The sequence below is a fragment of the Stomoxys calcitrans genome, chromosome 5 (genome assembly GCF_963082655.1).
Source record: "Stomoxys calcitrans chromosome 5, idStoCalc2.1, whole genome shotgun sequence".
NCBI classification, from domain to species: Eukaryota; Metazoa; Arthropoda; class Insecta; order Diptera; family Muscidae; genus Stomoxys; species Stomoxys calcitrans.
Genome location: NC_081556.1, coordinates 6,256,355 through 6,276,930, shown reverse-complemented (window position 1 = coordinate 6,276,930; position 20,576 = coordinate 6,256,355).

The following is a 20,576-nucleotide window of genomic DNA, read 5'->3' as shown; positions in this document are numbered from 1 at the left end:
GCCCAAAGGGTATAAGTAATTCTCATTATGTTTGTGTAACAATTTACTTAAATACCCATGAATATCGTGCGGCTTTCCACTAAGCAAACATGTAAACCATATGTTTAACTGAGCACATACACAACTCTGCATCACCCACACTGCTCAGGAATTACAACACAGACAAAAAACAATTCGCAACAGCCATAACCAGGTGGCATGGTTAGCTGAGTGGTTGGTTGGATGGCTGGTTGTCTGAATGTTTGGCTTTTGGGCTACCAGGACAATGGGAAGCTGAGCTGAGCTGATACGCGGCACAACATTCATTATGTGGTTGAATGGAAAATTTTATTGTTCCTCCATGCTGCGCAATTCGTGTGTCGCATTCATGCGGAAAATACAAAGGTGACACATCCTCGGAAAGTGTCACCTTTGTGCCAATGGTGTTGCCGGTTGGCTGGATAGGAACAGAGAACATGGAATTGTTGCCGCGTCATTTAATGTTATTGCATAATAATTATTGTTTGTTGTTGTGGCTGCTGGCTGCTCGGCTACTGTATGAGGGACTCAGTTTCACTTTAAATCGGCATTGAGGATGATGATGTATTTATGTCTCACCAAAATTTATGTCTCACCAAAACGTTGAACAGAGACGAGTGCATATCAGCAAACTATAAACTTTTGAAAAATATTTTCCGAAGTGATTAATAGATGAGGATAACTTGGGGGATATGATAAAGCATTCTTACTTGCCACTGGATAAATGATATTTATGGAAGATTGATGCATTTGAAAAATGGCTCATAGACAAACAGAAAGACTGATATGTTAGATGGAAGCGTACAAGGGCGCATAAATGGTTAGTAAGAAAAGTGCATAGATGGAGGTATGGTTGTATAAACATGAAGAGACAATAAAATTTCGGAGTAGCTTATAGATGGACGGAAAAAAGTGTGTGAGGGAAAAAGAAAAAATATAGAATGAAGGATATATGAAAGTGCGTTTGACGATGGAAGCAACTAAATAAAACTAAAGTAACAAGCAGAAGCGAATCCGCGCAATACCACAAAGTTCGAAGTAACTATGGATGGGTCAAAAGAAGCGAAACTTTGTTAAGACAGATGAAACAAGTAAAAGCGTCTAAGTTCGGCCGGGCCGAATCTTATATACCCTCCACTATGGATCGCATTTGTCGAGTTCTTTTCCCGGCATCTCTTCTTAGGCAAAAAAGGATATAAGAAAAGAGTTGCTCTGCTATTAAAACGATATCAAGATATGGTCCGGTTCGGACCACAATTAAATTATATGTTGGAGACCTGTGTAAAATTTCAGCCAATTCGTATAAGAATTGCGCCCATTGGGGCTCACGAAGTAAAATAGAGAGAACGATTTATATGGGATCTGTATCGGGATATAGACCGATTCAGACCATAATAAACACGTTTGTTGATGGTCATGAGAGGATCCATCGTACAAAATTTCAGGCATATCGGATAATAATTGCGACCTCTAGGGGTCAAGAAGTCAAGATCCCAGATCTGTTTATATACCAGCTATATTAGGTTATAAACCGATTTGAACCTTATTTGACACAGTTGTTGAAAGTAAAAATAAAATACGTCATGCAAAATTTCAGCCAAATCGGATAGGAATTGCGCCCTCTAAAAGCTCAAGAAGTCAAATCCCCAGATCTGTTTATATGATAGCTATATCAGGTTATGGACCGATTTCAACCATACTTGGCACAGTTGTTGGATATCATAACGAAATACTTCGTGCAAAAATTCATTCAAATCGGATAAGAATTGTGCCCTCTAGAGGCTCAAGAAGTCAAGACCCAAGATCGGTTTTTATGGCAGCTATATCAGGTTATGGACCGATTTAAATCATACTTGGCACAGTTGTTGGGTATCATAACAAAACACGTCGTGCGAAATTCCATTCCATTCGGATAAGAATTGCGCCCTCTAGAGGCTCAAGAAGTCGAGACCCCAGATCGGTTTATACGGCAGCTATATCAGGATATGGGCCGATTTGAACCATACTTAGCACAGTTGTTGGATATAATAACAAAACACATCGTGCAAAATTTCATTTCAATCGGATAAAAATTGCGCACTCTAGAGGCCCAAGAAGTCAAGACCCAAGATCGGTTTATATGGCAGCTATATCAGGTTATGGACCGATTTGAACCATACTTAGCACAGTTGTTGGATATCATAACAAAACACGTCGTGCAAAATTTCATTCTGATCGGATAAGAATTGCGCACTCTAGAGGCTCAAGAAGTCAAGACCCAAGATCGGTTTATATGGCAGCTATATCAGGTTATGAACCGATTTTAACCATACTTGGCACAGTTGTTGGATATCATAACAAAACACGTCGTGCAAAATTTCATTTCAATCGGATAAGAATTGCGCACTCTAGAGGCTCAAGAAGTCAAGACCCAAGATCGGTTTATATGGCAGCTATATCAAAACATGGACCGATATGGCCCATTTACAGTACCAACCGACCTACACTAATAAGAAGTATTTGTGCAAAATTTCAAGCGGCTAGCTTTACTCCTTCGGAAGTTAGCGTGCTTTCGACAGACAGACGGACGGACGGACAGAAGGACGGACATGGCTAGATCGACATAAAATGTCACGACGATCAAGAATATATATACTTTATGGGGTCTCAGACGAATATTTCGAGTAGTTACAAACAGAATGACGAAATTAGTATACCCCCCATCTTATGGTGGAGGGTATAAAAAGTATTGGAAGGAACAATGGAAGGTTTGAAAGAAAAAAGAGCGAAAACGGGACTGAAATGAGAACATGACAAAGAATAGACAGTTTAGACTGAAGAACCGAAAGATCAAGAAAGATAGGACATCAAAAGCGTCAGAATACACAAAAGATGGCTTGCATGTAAGGATGGATGAAATTAAGAACTGATTTATGTTAGGCCGTAAGTTTGGAATGACCTAGACAAGGATTTAAGAAAAGAAGAAGAGAAAAAAGGAGAATCCTTCGTACTTTCGTGAAAAAAGATGAAGAGTTAAAGAAGGGATGGACAGACAAATAATGAAAGAAACTTAGGAACTAAGATTGCAAGGAGCGCTACCGAATGATTGAAGAATTCTATAAAGGACAGAATGTAGCACGTGTAGACTTAGAAATAGTTGAACAAAAGAATGGACAAACTTAAGAATGGATATTATACCAAAAATAAAGGTCAAAGAATAGGGACATTGTAAGGAATGGTTAGAGAAAAATATAGACAGTGAGCAGGAACAAGTAACGAGTAAAGTTTACAAAGTTCGGTAAGGCCGAATCATATATTCACAGTTCTTTGGACGGATGGGGATTTTTGGGGGCACCCCAGATACTTGTTCCAATTTTATTTATTTATTTTTTTTTCAATTTTGGTGTTTATAAAAATTGTTGTAAAATTATTAAATTGTTCACTTCTTGACTTTTCCTGCCTCCCCTACTTTACCACATCTCAAAGACCTTTGTGTTTGCCATTCACTCATAGGTGATAAAAAGAAAATCTTTACAAAAGACTTTAGTCAGAGTATTTTGTGGACTCAGTGACACAAACATGTACCCGCAAATCAACGAATGGAAGACGATAATGGCACAAATAATGGATGATAGTTGGCTTACAATGTCATGACATTTACCTCTAGTCTGTCTACTGAATAGCAAAGTCTCTTGTGGCTTTGTTTTGTTGTTGTGCTGTTCTGCTCGTCGCAGCAAATAGGAGCAGCCACTACAGCAGCTTAGCCTTTGATTTCATTCCAAGAAATACCATTCAAAGGTTTCTCCAAATAACAACAAAAAGTAGAAAACATCATCCCACATCTTTTGCAACCTTTGCCAACCTATGCAAGCCAAGAAGCTGGGGTACTGGGCCATAAGAGATCTATAAATCTCTTGATGTCGCAGTTTGCAGGGCATTTCAAAGTTGCCCCCCATCATTCTATGAAGTTTGAGGTGCTTAAGTGGCTGTTGGATGATTTTGGTTGCATCCCAAGTTCCTTGTTTGTGGTAAATGTTAGCATTGCAACATAAACTCTTGTGTTCGAGACTATTCTTAGAGCTATTGAAATTGGTTTAAGAAAGAGATAAATGTGAAAAACCATTGAGGCATATGCTAAACATAGAAATTAGAACTTCAAATAGAAATAGAATTGAAAAAAACATGTCATGGACAAAATCTTTATTGCAAAATCAGAATATGATTAATTTATTTTTTGATATTGGGTAAGAGTAGGATTTGCTGCAATTTTGCATGAAGTGTTTTGGTATGATTTCAAAAAACTATACCAAGTATGGTCAAAATCGGTTCATAACCTGATATAACTGTTTTATAAACCGATTTAACGATTACACTTCTTGATCCTCTAGAGATCGCACTTCTAATCCAATTTCTCTGAAATTTATTGCGAGGTGTTTTGTTAGGACTTTCAAAAACTATGCGAAGTATGATCAAAATCGGTTCATAACCTGATATAGCTGCCATATAAACTGATTTCCCGCTTATACTTCTTGAGCCTCTAAAGGGTGCAGTTCTTATCCGATTTGTCTGAAATTTTGCACGAGGTGTTTTATTGTGACTTTCACTAACTTTGCCAAGTATTGTTAAAATCGGGTTTCCTACATAAACCGATCTTGGATCTTGATTCCTTGAGCCTCTAGGGATATGATATAGCTGCCATATAAACCGGTCTTGGGTCTTGACTTCTTGAGCATGTAGAGGGCGCAATTCTTATCCGATTGGCTGAAATTTTGCAAGTCTTGTTTTGGTATCACTTCCAACAACTGTGCTAAGTATGGTTCAAATAGGTCCATAACCTGATATAGCTGTCATATATACCGATCTTGGGTCTTGACTTCTTGAGCCATTAGAGGGCGCAATTCTCATCCCATGTAGCTGAAATTTTGCATGAAGTTGTATGTTATGACTTCCAACAACTGTGCTAAGTATGGTTCAAATCGGTTTACAACCTCATATAGCTGCCCCATAAACCGATCTTGGATATTGACTTCTTGAGCCACTAGAGGGCGCTATTCTTATCCGATTTGGCTGTAATTTTGCATTAAGTATTTTATTATAACATCCAACAACTGCGATATATATGGTTCAAATCGGTACATAACCTCATAAAACTGCCATATAAACCGATCTGGGAAATTGTCTTCTTAAGCCTCTAGAGGGCGCTATTCTTATCCGATTTTGCTGAAATTTTGTACAACGGCTTCTCCCATGACTTTCAACATACGTGTCGAATGTGGTCTTAATCGATCTATAGCGTGGTACAGCTCCCATATAAACCGATCTCTCGATTATGCTTTTCGAGCCCCTACAAGCCGCATTCTTATCCAATTGGATCGAAATATTCCAATATCTTCAATAGCATAACAATTTTTATCCATAATCTTTTTTGTTTGCCTCTCGACAAATGCGATCCATGGTGGAGTGTATTTAAGATTCGGCCCGGCCGAACTTAGCCCGCTCTTACTTGTTATGCTTCTTGAGCCTATAGAGGGCGCAATTCTTATCCGATTTGTCGGACATTTTGCACGAGGTGTTTTGTTATGACTTCCACTAACTGCGCTAAGTATGGTCTAAATCGCTTTCTAACCTGATATAGCTCCCATATAAACCGATCCCGGATCTTGACTTATTGAGCCTCTAGAGGGCGCAATTCCTATCCGATATAACTGACATTTTTTACAATGACTTTTTCTATGACCTTAAACATATGTGGTAAAGATGGTCTGAATCGGTCCGTAACCAGATTAGCTTCCATATAAACCTATTTGCTCCTTGAACCCGTATTGGTGGGCGATTTGGCTGAAAATCTGTATGGTCTAATTATATGTGCATAACCTCATAACATAGCAATTCGCATCCATTATCCCTTGTTTGCCTATAAAGAAAGAAAGATATCGATCCATGGTGCAGTGTTTATAAGATTTGGCCCGGTCGAACTTATCAACCTTTTACTTGTTTCTCTTTTTTCTTCTCTTCTATTTTCTTCAAGGATGAACGCAAAGGACTCCGAGTGAAGCGGCCAGAAACCGAGGTTGCTAGTTTCATACCCTCCAACCTAACCTAACGTAACCCAGTGTCTTATAAATACCTTATCTGAATAGCTTATCTAACAAAAGCTTTCAAAACCCCACAGGTCCTTCCTGGATTAATCATAAACCAAATTTCGATGTATGATTCCAACTCTACTCTCCAGCTCCTTTTTTTGTATCCCATATTGTCCCCTACGGCCTGAAAGTCCTTTTGAGAGCTACTTGGCATTAGTATAACAGATTTGTAATTTGTTCTTGAAGCCCCTTCAAAGTGCACAAAGTGCCTTCTTTCATGTGCAAGGACCTCTTTTATCTATTATATTTTTAAAAAACAAACTATAGTACACTTATTTGCTCAAAACATTTGCTTGGTTCACAACTCGTTGATGCTGATAAAAGTTTATCTAAAGCATATTATTTATAAACACAATATACCGGGAAAATTAAACATTTTCCATAATAACAAATATCTTCCCCCAAAGACACTCCTTAACCTCTAGTCGAAAACTTCTGGCATTTTCTAATATTTTATGTGTGAATGCTGAAAGGGTGTGAAGAAATTTGTCTTACTATGCAATGTGCTCGCAGGCCATTCCGGCAGCTGAAACTTCATCATTTCATGCAACAAGCAAACTTTGGCCATTAACATCGTCCTCTGAAGCTCCTTCTTGCTGTGTTCGTTATTCAATGCAAAAAAAGTGCAACAGCTGGAATTGGCAATGGGTAATAGGGAATGGCTAAAGGATAAATGGGCGATCTAATGCGCTTCATTGCTTTTGGCCCACTTGTAGTTTTTTTTTTTTCATTCTTCAAATTCCCTAATGTTAGCAGTATGTGCAAAAAGCGACTAAGTAAACTTTAATAATGTCACCATGGGAAGTGTATGTTTAGTTTTTGCCCTTTTCTCGCCATGCCTTCACCCAAAAGCGAGCAAGTCATCAATTTTGTTAACACATATATACCATGGCAGTGCAGCTCAATGTATTGCAAACTAGAAGATGGGGGAAGCGAGAGAGAGAGAGAGAGCGAAGAGAAAAATTCATAAACTATGATAATGTGAAATATTTCCAGGAAATTACCCAACCAATTTGGGAAAATATGTTCAATGATTTAATACCAGAAGCAGGAGGTGTTTGGCTTCGTGACGGGGTAAGCAGCCAAGAAGCTGTAGAAAGTTTTCCAAACTACTATCATCGTTAAGTTTGTAGCCACTCTCGGTCGTGGTGGTGATTCATGGCTTCTCACTTGTGGCAATTATTAATACCAGAAGTTTCCCATAAACAGTGATTTCTTGTTTATGACACAAATATCGGAAATTAAGTTAAAAATTTCTTCCACCAATGAGAAAGTTTTTGAAACATGAAAAACATGAAATATGCGAAGCACAACATCCCCAAGGGGAGAAAGAATCCTCTAAGATTAGGACATTTTGTAAGCCATGGGAAGGGAAAAAACTGCAAACTCCAAACTTTAAACGAGCAGCTAGGAAATATTTACACAGAATTTAATTTATTTTACTTTAAAAATTTATCCAGGGTATTTAATAATATTTATTTATTTAATCATTTTTTTTAACCTCCCTTCAGGGATGTCAACTTAGTGATTTTTGCACTAGATTTGTCTTTTAGGTTATAAAAACCCCGAAAGAGTACCATCTAGTGTCGAACGAAAAAAGGCACTAGGTGGCGCTTTTCACCCTTTTTTGTAAGTTTGAGTTTTATGGTGTCGCTTTTTTTCAAGGGGAGCATTTGCTGGTCTATTTCATTTAAAATGCATTTTACCTCAAACATTCCATTAAGGAATAGCATATGTACTTCTCTCAAATAAATGAGCCCAATGATTAGCGATCACTTTCACCGAGTCCAAACGATTGTCTAAGACACCTCTTCGAAGAAAAGTCTCATATGGCTGAATACATCACACAGGCCGGGAGCATTAACGAGGGGAACATTTTTACTGAACATGTTTCCTGACGTTCCACCCGTGATTTGAACCTCGGCGTTCTGATGAGTCAATAAAATCCACAGCTGGACAATTAAAATACAAACATTCAATGGCAACGCCCAATTATTTTTTGTCAATTCGTTTACTCGTTCTGATTTCCTTGTTTTTTTTTTACTTTTTCTTACAATAATCTAAACGCTAAGCTGCAATAGTAAATGTTTTCTCTGAAATTATACACCTATTTGCAAACATTTTCAAAAAAACCATTTTAGTGCTTTTTTACTATTTTTTACGCAAAATTTTACTCCTTTTTACTACGCTTTTTGTTGGTAAATTGTTGGCATCACTGTCTCCTTTGACATTTGACTTTTTCATTTTTGACATCACGTGCCATAGCTCATTCTCATGGCTTTATGCTTCAACAACTTGGCCAACTTCCATGAAACGAATCCCTTCCTAGTGACAATGATCAACAACAATTAAGACTCCCAAGTCTTAAAAGTCAACTGCGCATTGTTGCCACATAACTCTTTAAGTGGGTAGTGACAATTTTGTAGCTGTCTTTGTCTTGTTCTTCTTCTTCTTTTTCTACTTTGTAATGTAAATAAATGTCAAACCTAATGACATTTAGCAGTAACTGCAAAGACTCAAGTAACAAGAGTCATCAGCAGGCAAAGGTTGCTAACATGCACTCAGCAACTCCTGCCGCGCTGCCCCTCTCTCTCCCTCTCTTCCTTTCTCACTCTCCCTTCCCTCCTCTAATCACAATGACAATATTGCACACGGTATGCATCCATTGGTTGTAGTCTTTTTTTATGACTGAATTACTGGAGTTGAGTTTCAATGTTGCTTGCAACAAAACCGATGGTGGGTGGCGTATAAATGAGCGGCCAGTACGTGCCATCATTTGAGTACTACGAGAGTGTGGCTTCATTACTTCGAAGAGTTGTAGTTAACCTTTTGCGGGAGTTGAGAAGTTTATTGGGTTGATACAAAATCAAGGCAGTGTTAAAAGATCGCAAGTAGTAAGCGTGTTTACATATTCAAAGCAATTAGTGAAATATGAAGGAGGAGAACGGAAGGACAGAAACGCCATCAAAGGGCCAATAGCAAAGACGTAAGAAAATATTAAATTATAGACAAAAGGAATGCCAGCAAAGATATTTGGAAGTAATATAAATAAATAAAAACTCGTTAAGTTCGACCGTGTCGAACTTTGGATACCCAACATCATGGATATATTAATTTTCCTTTTCTAGGAGAGGAGAGGAGAGGAGAGGAGAGGAGAGGAGAGGAGAGGAGAGGAGAGGAGAGGAGAGGAGAGGAGAGGAGAGGAGAGGAGAGGAGAGGAGAGGAGAGGAGAGGAGAGGAGAGGAGAGGAGAGGAGAGGAGAGGAGAGGAGAGGAGAGGAGAGGAGAGGAGAGGAGAGGAGAGGAGAGGAGAGGAGAGGAGAGGAGAGGAGAGGAGAGGAGAGGAGAGGAGAGGAGAGGAGAGGAGAGGAGAGGAGAGGAGAGGAGAGGAGAGGAGAGGAGAGGAGAGGAGAGGAGAGGAGAGGAGAGGAGAGGATAATAACAAAACACGTCGTGCAAAATTTCATTTCAATCGGATAAGAATTGCGCACTCTAGAGGCTCAAGAAGTCAAAACCCAAGATAGGTTTATATGGCAGCTATATCAGGTTATGGACCGATTTGAACCATACTTGGCACAGTTGTTGGATATCATAACAAAACACGTCGTGCAAAATTTCATTCCAATCGGATAAGAATTGCGCACTCTAGAGGCTCAAGAAGTCAAAACCCAAGATAGGTTTATATGGCAGCTATATCAGGTTATGGGCCGATTTGGACCATACTTGGCACAGTTGTTGGATATCATAACAAAACACGTCGTGCAAAATTTCATTTCGAACGGATAAGAATTGCGCACTCCAGAGGCTCAAGAAGTCAAAACCCAAGATAGGTTTATATGGCAGCTATATCAGGTTATGGGCCATTGAACCATACTTGGCACAGTTGTTGGATATCATAACAAAACACGTCGTGCAAAAATTCATTCCAATCGGATAAGAATTACGCACTCTAGAGACTCAAGAAGTCAAGACCCAAGATCGGTTTATATGGCAGCTATATCAAAACATGGCCCATTTACAATACCAACCGACCTACACTAACAAGAAGTATTTGTGCAAAATTTCAAGCAGCTAGGTTTACTCCTTCGGAAGTTAGCGTGCTTTCGACAGACAGACGGACGGACGGACGGACAGACGGACGGACATGGCTAGATCGACATAAAATGTCAAGACGATCAAGAATATATATACTTTATGGGGTCTCAGACGAATAATTCGAGTAGTTACAAACAGAATGACGAAATTAGTATACCCTCCATCTTATGGTGGAGGGTATAAAAATCTACACAAATACAAATTTGATAAAATTTGTTTCCACAAACTAAAAAATTTACTAAAATCCTTTCTATTTATTGAGATATTCAATGGTTGTAAATCATTTTATATGGAGATTTTCAGTAAGTACACAATTAAAGCCAATTTAAATTTCCCGTAACCAATTTTTCTGTTGTTTTTAATCCCCCCATTGATTTCTTTTCGCTTTTTTTTAACACGATTTATTCCCACAAGTACTTGGCCTACAATTCAGAATTTATCCTTGGCGTATTTATAATTAATCCAATTAGGTTCACTCGTCCAATGATGCACCCATTAGTGGTTAATGATTTCAACAACCATGTTGGTTGGTTGTTTGGTCTACGTGCATTTTTCGCTTGCGGCATCTCTGCGCCTGTTGAGATCCAGGCAACGCAATATCTGCGCCAAGCAAGCAGAAAATAGTCTATTAATAATGCCAATAAGGTGTAATAAAATATCGCCCTATGTGTCCTCCACCTGGATATAAGTAGTATGTGACATTCACGCATACATTCATGGTCTTGTTGCATTATATACTCAGGTGAAAGGCAAAATGAGTTAAGGACACTATCGGTTTGGCTAGGATATGTCGAATTAAAAAAATATTTCAGAAAAAAAAATGTTTAGAAATTGCGAATAAAAGGAAAATAGATGATTTCTTTCCATTACCCATAATGCTATTTTTGTTCCCACCACCATAGTATGGTGGGTAGGGGTTTGCACGTGAGTTGTCGTGTCATGGGTGAGTCACAAGATTCGTGATTGAATCTAAATTTCTCGTGCGTGAGCGTAAGTGAAATCATCCTCCCGACACTAATCACGACTCACGAGACATTCCCGAGACACTCGGGACTCACAAGACACTCACAAGACACCCACGACTCACAAAACACTCAGGACTCATAAAACACTCACCACTCACTCGATTCATTCACTACTGACGTGTATATGACTCTAATAAGGGGTAAATATTTATTTAGTCATTCCGTTGGCATTACATTAAAATATCCATTTCCGACCCAACAAGGTATGTATTTCTCGTCCTCGTACAGTTCTAAGACGATTTGATTATGTCCGCCTGTCTATCCATCCTCGGATATAGCTGCAATATAGACCGACCTGCTGATAAAGATGTTTAAAATTTATAACCTGATTTCGTTAAAACTAAAAATAGTGCCATATAGGGTCTTAAACCCATTAAAGCCGCATATATTACCCGATTTCGCTGAAATTTGGAATACGTTACCGATATGACTAAATTTGAATATAGTTGCCATATCAGGTCTTAAACCCATAAAAGCCGCATATATTACCCGATGTCGCTGAAATTTGGAACAGTGAGTTGTACTATGACTCCCGATATCCGACCCGCATATAGTCCATATCGGTTTATATTTGCATATTATGGGCTTAAGACCCCGAATCGGGAAATCGTTAGTCGATTTCGCTGAAACTAAAAACAGTGAGTTTTACTAGGCCTGTCGATATCCGAAACGAATATGATCCTTGTAAGGCTATATTTGTACATAGCTGCCATATAGACCGATCTGCCGATTTAGGGACTTATCCCCATAAAAGCCGCATTTATTATCCGATTTCGCTGAAATTTGGAACAGTGAGTTGTGATATAGCCCCCCAACCGATTCACGTTATTTAGCCTATAATAGGCTACATTATTAATCAATTTCGGTAAAACTGAAAATTGTGAGCTTTATATGGTCGCCATTTGGACCAATTTGCCGATTCAGTGTCTTTGGCCAATAATAGGCGTATTTATTCCGATACACGATTTCACTGACATTTAGAACAGTGAGTGGCAAGGCGGCCAAGACGCCACCGTAGCGCAGATGGTAGCTTGTCCGCCTATGACGCTGAACGCCTGGGTTCGAATCATGGCAAGAATATCAGAAAAAGTTTTCAGCGGTGGTTATCCACCCCTTATGCTGGCGACATTAGTGAGGTACTATGCCATGCATAGAAACCATGTTAAGAATCCTTCCCATGGAGGTGTCGCACTGCGGTACTCCGTTCGTACTCGGAGGCCCCTTATCATAGAGCTTTAGCTTGAATCGGACAGCACTCACAGCGCTCCCCCTGATATAGCTGATTATCCATGACTGCCTTTGCAGCCACTCCGTATGGAGCATTCCACTATCCGCAATCTGTGGATAGGCCTCAGCTTAGCTTTTGGTGGTAGCAATGAACACAATACAGGTCGGACCCCAATGCTCAAGCCTACGTGGCGCTCACAGCTGTACCGTGCCGGGGTCTATGGCCCCCATATAAACACATCCCCAGTTTTGCCATCTGGAGCCCTTAATTTTCATCCGATTTGGCTGAAATTTAGCCCAAGCACTTCTGTTCTGACTTCCAACCTCCGTGCCGAGTATGATCCGAATTGGTCCATAAACTGATAAAACCCTCATATAACCCAATCAACAGAGCCACTAGCATTTTTGAGCCTCAATTTTTGCCAGATTTCGCTAAAAATTGGCACAAGGACTTCTGTTCTGACTTCCATTTTCCGTGCCGAATATGATCCCAATCGGTCCATTGATAAAGCCCTCATAAAAAACTATACCCCGTTTTGACTTCTTGAGTCCCTAGAGGCCTAAATTTTCATCCGATTTGGTTGAAATTTTGCTTAAAGACATCTATTTTGACTTCCAACAAACGTGCAGAGTATGATCCGAATCGGTCTATAAATCGATATAGGCCCCATATATCCCCAGTTTTGACTTCTTGAGCCCCTAGAGTCCTCAATTTTCATCCGATTCGGTTGAAATTTGGCCTAAAGATTTTCGGTTTGACTTCCAACAAACTTGGAGAGTATGATACGAATTGGTCCATAAATTTATACAGCCCCCATATAAATTTCATCAAATTTGGCCCAAGGACTTTTGTTCTGACTTCCAAATTCTGTGCCGAATATGATCCGAATCGGTCCATAAATTGATAAAGCTCTCGTATAGACCTATCCCAAGTTTTGACTTCTTCAGCCCCTGGAGCCCTCAATTTTCATCCGATTTGGTTGAAATTTAGCCTAAAGATTTTCGTTTTGTCTTCCAAAAATGTGGAGAGTATGATTCGAATCGGTCCAAAAATTTAAATAGCTCCCATATAAACCTATCCCAGTTTTGACTTCTTACACCCCAAGCAGCCTTAAATTTCATCGAATTTGGCCGAAATATGGCCCAAGGACTTCTGTTCTGACTTCCGCTTTCCGTGTCGAATATGACCCCAATCGGTCTATAAATCGATATAGCCTCCATATAGACCTATCCCCAGTTTTGACTTCTTGAGTCCCTAGAGGCCTCAATTTTCATCCGATTCGGTTGAAATTTTGCTTAAAGACATCTGTTTTGACTTCCAGTTAACGTGCAGAGTATGATCCGAATAGGTCTTTAAATCGATATAGCCCCCGTATAGACCTATCCCAAGTTTTGACTTCTTGAGCCCCTAGAGACCTCAATTTTCATCCGATTTGATTAAAAATTGACTTAAGGACTTCTGTTTTAACTTCCAATAAACGTGCAAAGTATGATTCGAATAGGTCCATAAATGTATATAGCCTCCATATAAACCTAACCCAGTTTTGATTTTTTGAGCCCCTAGCAGCCTTAACTTTCATCCAATTTGGCCGAAATATGGCCCAAGGACTTTTGTTCTGACTTCCAACTTCTGTGACGAATATGATCCGAATCGGTCCATAAACTGTTAAAGCCCCCATATAAACCTACCCCACTTTTGACTTCTTCAGCCCCTAGAGGCCTCAATTTCCATAAATTTATATAGACTCCATATAAACCTATCCCAGTTTTGATTTCTTGAGCCCCTACCAGCCTTAACTTTCATCCAATTTGGCCGAAATATGGCCCAAGGACTTTTGTTCTGACTTCCAAATTCTGTGACGAATATGATCGCAATCGGTCCATAAACTGATAAAGCCCCCATATAAACCTATCCCCAGTTTTGACTTCTTCAGCCCCTCTGAGGCCTCAATATTCATCCGATTCGGATGAAATTTTGCTTAAGTATGATCTGAATCGGTCTATAAATTGATATAGCTTCCATATAGATCTATCCCCAGTTTTGATTTCTAGAGCCCCTATAGGCCTCACTTCTCATTTAATTTTACTGAAATTTCGCCCAAAAACTTCTGTTTGGACTTCCAAAAAACGTGCAAAGCATGATTCGAAATGATGTTTAAACAATGCCCCCAATTTTGACTTCTCGAGCCTCTATAGGCCACTTTTCATCCGATTTGGCTGAAATTTGGCCCAAGGAATTCTTTTTGACTTCCAACCTCCGAATCGAATATGATCCGAATCCATGTCCATGAGCTGATATAGCTCCCATATAAATCTACCCCCAGTGTTGGCTTCTTGAGCCCCTAGCAGCCTCAATATTAAACCGATTTGGCAGAAATTTGGCACAAAAACTCCTGTTATCCTTGCCAAATATGAGCCGAATCGGTCTTTATACTGATGTAGGACCTTAAATACCTATACCCTGATACGAATTATTGAGACCATAGAAGCCCCAACCAATGAAGATTTAATTGTGTACAAAATAATACAAATACAACGTGAGTTAACATGGGTAAATTTTTAATGGAATCCATGGTGGTGGAAAACCAAGCCCGGCCAAACTTTGTACGTTTTTACTTTTTACTTATTTTAAATTGCTGTTATGTCATTTTGCTTTTTAGTTGCCACTTCCACAGCTATACCTTTACAATTTTGTTGTCTGCTTATCTTAGCAATGTCATGACACACATGTCAATATTATTTACAAGTCATTGATATTTATGTCGCTGCTTCGGTCGCTTTTCAACGCCCTTTTAAGAATTCCACTCTGCACTAAATTAACCGCAAAATGTTCGCAATGCGAAATGGCCGCAATGTGTGTCCTGCAACATAGTGGCCCATTACACCGTCGAAGACATGAAAGGCCTTAAGAGCTACTAAAAGGATATGTGTGGTTTATTACAAACCATTGACCACATTCATTTAAATGTATACATTTTTCCATAATGAATATCGATAATGTCATATGCATTTAATATGTAACAAAATAGTTTATCCACTATGGAGTGAATTGTATGTGTGGCTATGTGTCATTTATGGCACACATTTAACTTTAAGTGACTTGAAAGGACATAAATACCTATGTGGTGGTATATTTTACAGAATATATTGGCATACAAATGATGTCAACTATCCATTGCTCATGCTGCAAGGTGGTTAAAGGGTGGAAATAAAATATAATACAAAGTTGTTCTACAATTTTGTTTTTAAAGTTTCTGTGAAATTTTCACTAAAGAAAAATTTCCCTTAGTTTTGAAAAAAAAAAATGCAAATCCATTAAATTATCCAGAGTCATTCAAATACTCCAACTCAACCATCCAAATCCAAAATCATCTGTTTTCATTATAATCACATAAAAATGTCATACAATGCAGGATAATATAACATTGCAGGTACTACAATGTACTGTTATATGCAACAATCCTTAGCCATATTCACACATAAGCTTTGAAAATAAACCCAAAATACTTTTTTTGGGCACACCAGTGATTGTATCAATGATTCGGTGCAAACCTCTGACAATGCTCGTGTGGCCCTCAATAACAAATGCAATAACATCAACAACAACAAACAAAAAAAAGATAAACCAACATTTGCGGTTGCAACAGCTGCTGTGTCGAAAAATAATTGTTGTCGCAGCCACAACGTCAACAACAACAACAGCAAACAATCATACTCCATTTGTTGTTGTATATTTTTCACCTTTGTATTAAACGTTGTAACATTTCGCTCGCTGTAGCATCAACGATTATCGTTTTGGTATTTTAAACGAATGTGCAACGTTCGAATCCAAACCGTGTCTCAACCCTACCGCTCACCTCAACATCTACCACAGAAAAATGTTAAATAAATTTGCATTACAACTTTGCATGAACACAACCATCGCACAAGACCGCAGCGGTGCACACAAAGCTCTGAAAACTTTTTTGGTTACCAACTATGGGTTTACAGAGGAGGCTGCCTTGCTCACACACACCCACACTAAACAAGAAGCAAATCTGCCCAGCAATGTCTATGCGTGGTTGAGAGATACAGTGTTGGCAGATGTACCATAAAACAAACAAGTTATGTATTGCCACTGAATACAAAAGGCCAAAAATCTTTGTTTAGTTCAAAAAGGATATGATACAGGATATTGAATTCACATTGACAAATGAAAATCACTTAGAACTGCGAATACAAATTTAAAGTTAAAATTCTTTATAGCCTTTTAATCAAAAAAATGTTTTTTTTTAGTAATGTTTTTTTTTTTTTTTTTTGATTTTAGAAGGTCATTTACAGATCTGAGGAAGATCATTTAAAAATATTATATGACAATTTATTTATATTTAAAACATATTTTGGAGATCCTTAAATGAATGTTTAGAAAAACAGTTTAAGGTTACAATTTTAAATATCAATTACTAGCCGAACTGGGCCCGCTCCGCTATGTCTTCTTTAACTCTCTAATATCTTTTTAGGGTGGGGACACTACGCCTAGAATATGGAATTCGTGCCACTGTAGCCCATGTCCCCCTATAACGCCAAACGCCTGCGTTCGAATCTTAGAATTCGAGAACATCGGAAAAAATGTATGGCGAAGGGATAACCACCGCTTAATGCCGGCAAAATTTGCGCGGCACCAAGTCATGCATGGTCATGTAAATTCTCCCCAATGAGGTGTCGCACTGCAGCACGCCGTTCGGACTTGGCCATAAAAAAGGCCCCTCATCATTGAGTTTAACTTGAATCGGAAAGCACTCAATGATGTGTGAGAAGTTTGCCCCTGCTCGGTTCACAAGCAAAATTTTACTCTTCTCCCAAATGCTTTTCCTTTGCAATATTTCATGTTTTTCGGGGGTGGGGTGGCCACCCAGACACTTGGCCCCTAAAGTAAATATAAGTTTCGTGCTCCACTTTCAAATACTTTTATATGGACCCCATATTGGCATGATCGGTATATAAGCTCTGTTTGAGGGTGGAGTGGACCTCAGGGTCTTTGTCCCAAAAATGAGTATCAATTTCTTACTCTACTCCCAAATAGCTTTTATAGAAGTCACATATTGCAAAGGTCAGTAAATAAGTCCGATTAGGAACGAATCGCATTACCAATCTTCAAGATTCTGTTTTTTTTTAAATAAGGTTAATGAGAAGTACTTTTTACGGGTACGGGTATTTCGACTCAAATATTGATATTATGTTTTTGCTTCGCTCCCAAATCCCTTTTATTTGTGCCCCATATTGCCATAGTCGGTAAACGTGAACCGTTTGGAGGGTGTTTTGGAGATGAGACACTTTGCCCAGAAAATAGATATTAAAGTCGTTCTTTCTAAACTCCTAAATACCGTTGGTTTAATCTTCATATTACCATAGTCGGAAATGAAGTTCAGGTGCTTTAGGACGAACCCCTTAACCCTTGGCTCCAAAATTGGATATCCGAATCGTTTTATACTCTTAAACACCTTGCATTTCAGTCCCATATTGTCATAAAGGGTCAATGAACCTATTTGACGTATTTTTAAAAGAAAAAGCGCCACCTAGACTTGAACGCAAATTTTAATGTCATATTCGTAATCTACTCCAAAAACCTTTCATTTGAGTCCTATATAGCCATAGTCGGCTAATAAAATTTTAGCCAAATCAGATGGTGGCCATCGTGGCTCAGAAGTTAGAATGTTCACCTATAACTCCAAAAGCCTGGGTTCAAAACATCAACAAAACTTTTAGCGGTGGTTATCCTTTTACTAATGCTGGCTAAAATTGTAAGATATCCTGCCATGTGAAAACTTCTATAACAAGTGGCGCCGCTATGCGGAACGCCGTTCGAACTCGGCATAGAAAAGGAGGCCCTACCGTTGAGCTTAAACTTTAATTGGACTGCACTCATTGATATGATAGAAGTATCCCTTGTACTTTAATGGAATGTTCATGGGAAATTCAATAATTTAAGATGAAAATTGAGGCTGCTACGGGCTCAAGAAGTCAAATCCGGGGATCGGTTTATATGGGGGCTATAGCGGTTTATAGGCCACCGTAGTGCAGAGGTTTGAATGTCCTCCTATGACGCTGAACGCATGGTTTCGAATCCTGGCGAGAACATCAGAAAAAAATTACAGCGGTTGTTATCCCCTCCTAATGCTGGCGATATTTTCACTGTCACGGCCGCTAAACTCTTTGTGCTGATATTGCTACTTTTCGGAAAAATGCAAAGGCTTTGACTTTATAAAGAAAGGGACTTCATACATGCACTAGATGCCTATTTTGTACAAAGACTTACATGTAAGATATATTTGTATGTATTGTATTGGGTTGCCCAAAAAGTAATTGTGGATTTTTTAAAAGTAAATACATTTTTAATAAAACTTAGAATTAACTTTAATCAAATAAACTTTTTTTATACTTTTTTTCTAAAGCAAGCTTAAAGTAATAGCTGATAACTGACAGAAGAAAGAATGCAATTACAGAGTCACAAGCTGTGAAAAAATTTGTCAACGCCGACTATATGAAAAATCCGCAATTACTCTTTGGGCAACCCAATATTAGTCAAAAGTGTATTGAAAATGTTGATTTTGGGGAACCATCGAAAGACGCCGGCAGAGCCGATCATTTAGTATAAATTCGATGGCATTCCTCCTTCAATAAAGCAATGTCATCAGGCACATATCTACCTGCTCCAAGCTTAATTAGGAAAGTCTTTATTTATTAACTACAGTACTATGCCGGGTTAAAACTTCTCCCAAAGAAGTGTCGCACTGCGTCACGCCGTTCGGACTCGGCTATAAAACGGAGGCCCCTTGTCATAGAGCTTAGAATTTGAATCGGATAGCACTCAGTGATATGTGAGAAGTTTACCCCAGTTCCTTAGAACAATGTTCATGGGCAAATTAGCATATATCAAAATGTCAAGCGGGTATCTCTATCCATTCGACCGCTATCGTGATTTCCACAGACAAACGAGCGAACGGACGTGGCTACTCTTAGAATTAAAGCTGGCAAAATATCGATGACACTATCGGTATTTTATTATTTGTCTAATATCGATTGATATTCTTCCTATCGATACTATCTGCTAAGTTAAATTTTTTTGCAAAATTGAACAATAATAGGCTATCCGACACTGAATGTATACTTTAAGACAGATTTTAATGCGGTTAGGTTAAAAATTTTAAAAATGATTTCGCTTATGACTTTAGGACAGATTTTGATTCGGTTAGACTAAATTTGTTTACAATGATTTCTCTCATGACTTCCAACTGACATTATAAAATTTTGTTTTATTCAATCTGTGCATTGATATTGCTTCCATATAATTCGATCTCCTGATTTTTGCTTCTCATTTTCGTTTGAAATGTAGGTGATAGGAAATTAACGATACTATCGACATTTATTATTAGAAATATCGAATGTTGCGATTACCGATAGTTCACCTGTTCTATTGGGTTGCCCAAAAAGTACTTGCGGATTTTTCATATAGTCGGCGTTGACAAATTTTTCCACAGCTTGTGACTCTGTAATTGCATTCTTTTTTCTGTCAGTTATCAGCTGTTACTTTTAGCTTGCTTTAGAAAAAAAGTGTAAAAAAAGTATATTTGATTAAAGTTCATTCTAAGTTTTATTAAAAATGTATTTACTTTCTTTTAAAAAATCCGCAATTACTTTTTGGGCAACCCAATACATATAATATCAAGATCGCAGATCAATATTTCGAGGTGTTACAAACGGAATGACTAGATTAGTACATCCCTATTCTATGGTGGTGGGAAAAGTAATGAGGATATTGAGCTAAAACTTTGTACGGATTCTATAGGCAGGTCAAGTTCGAAGATGGTCGATATCGCACTTGTAGCCTCCATATAGACCAATCTCATGATTTAAGTAGTATTAATGGTCCAATATCGCTGAAATACCGATATCTCGATTTAAATTCTTGGGCCCATTAAAGAAGCGGTTATTATCCGATTTCGATGAAATTTTCTACAATGGGTTGTGTTAGGCATTTCGACATCCGTACCGAGTATCGCCTTGTTCAGACTATATTTAAATATAGCTGTTATATATACGAATCTCCCAAT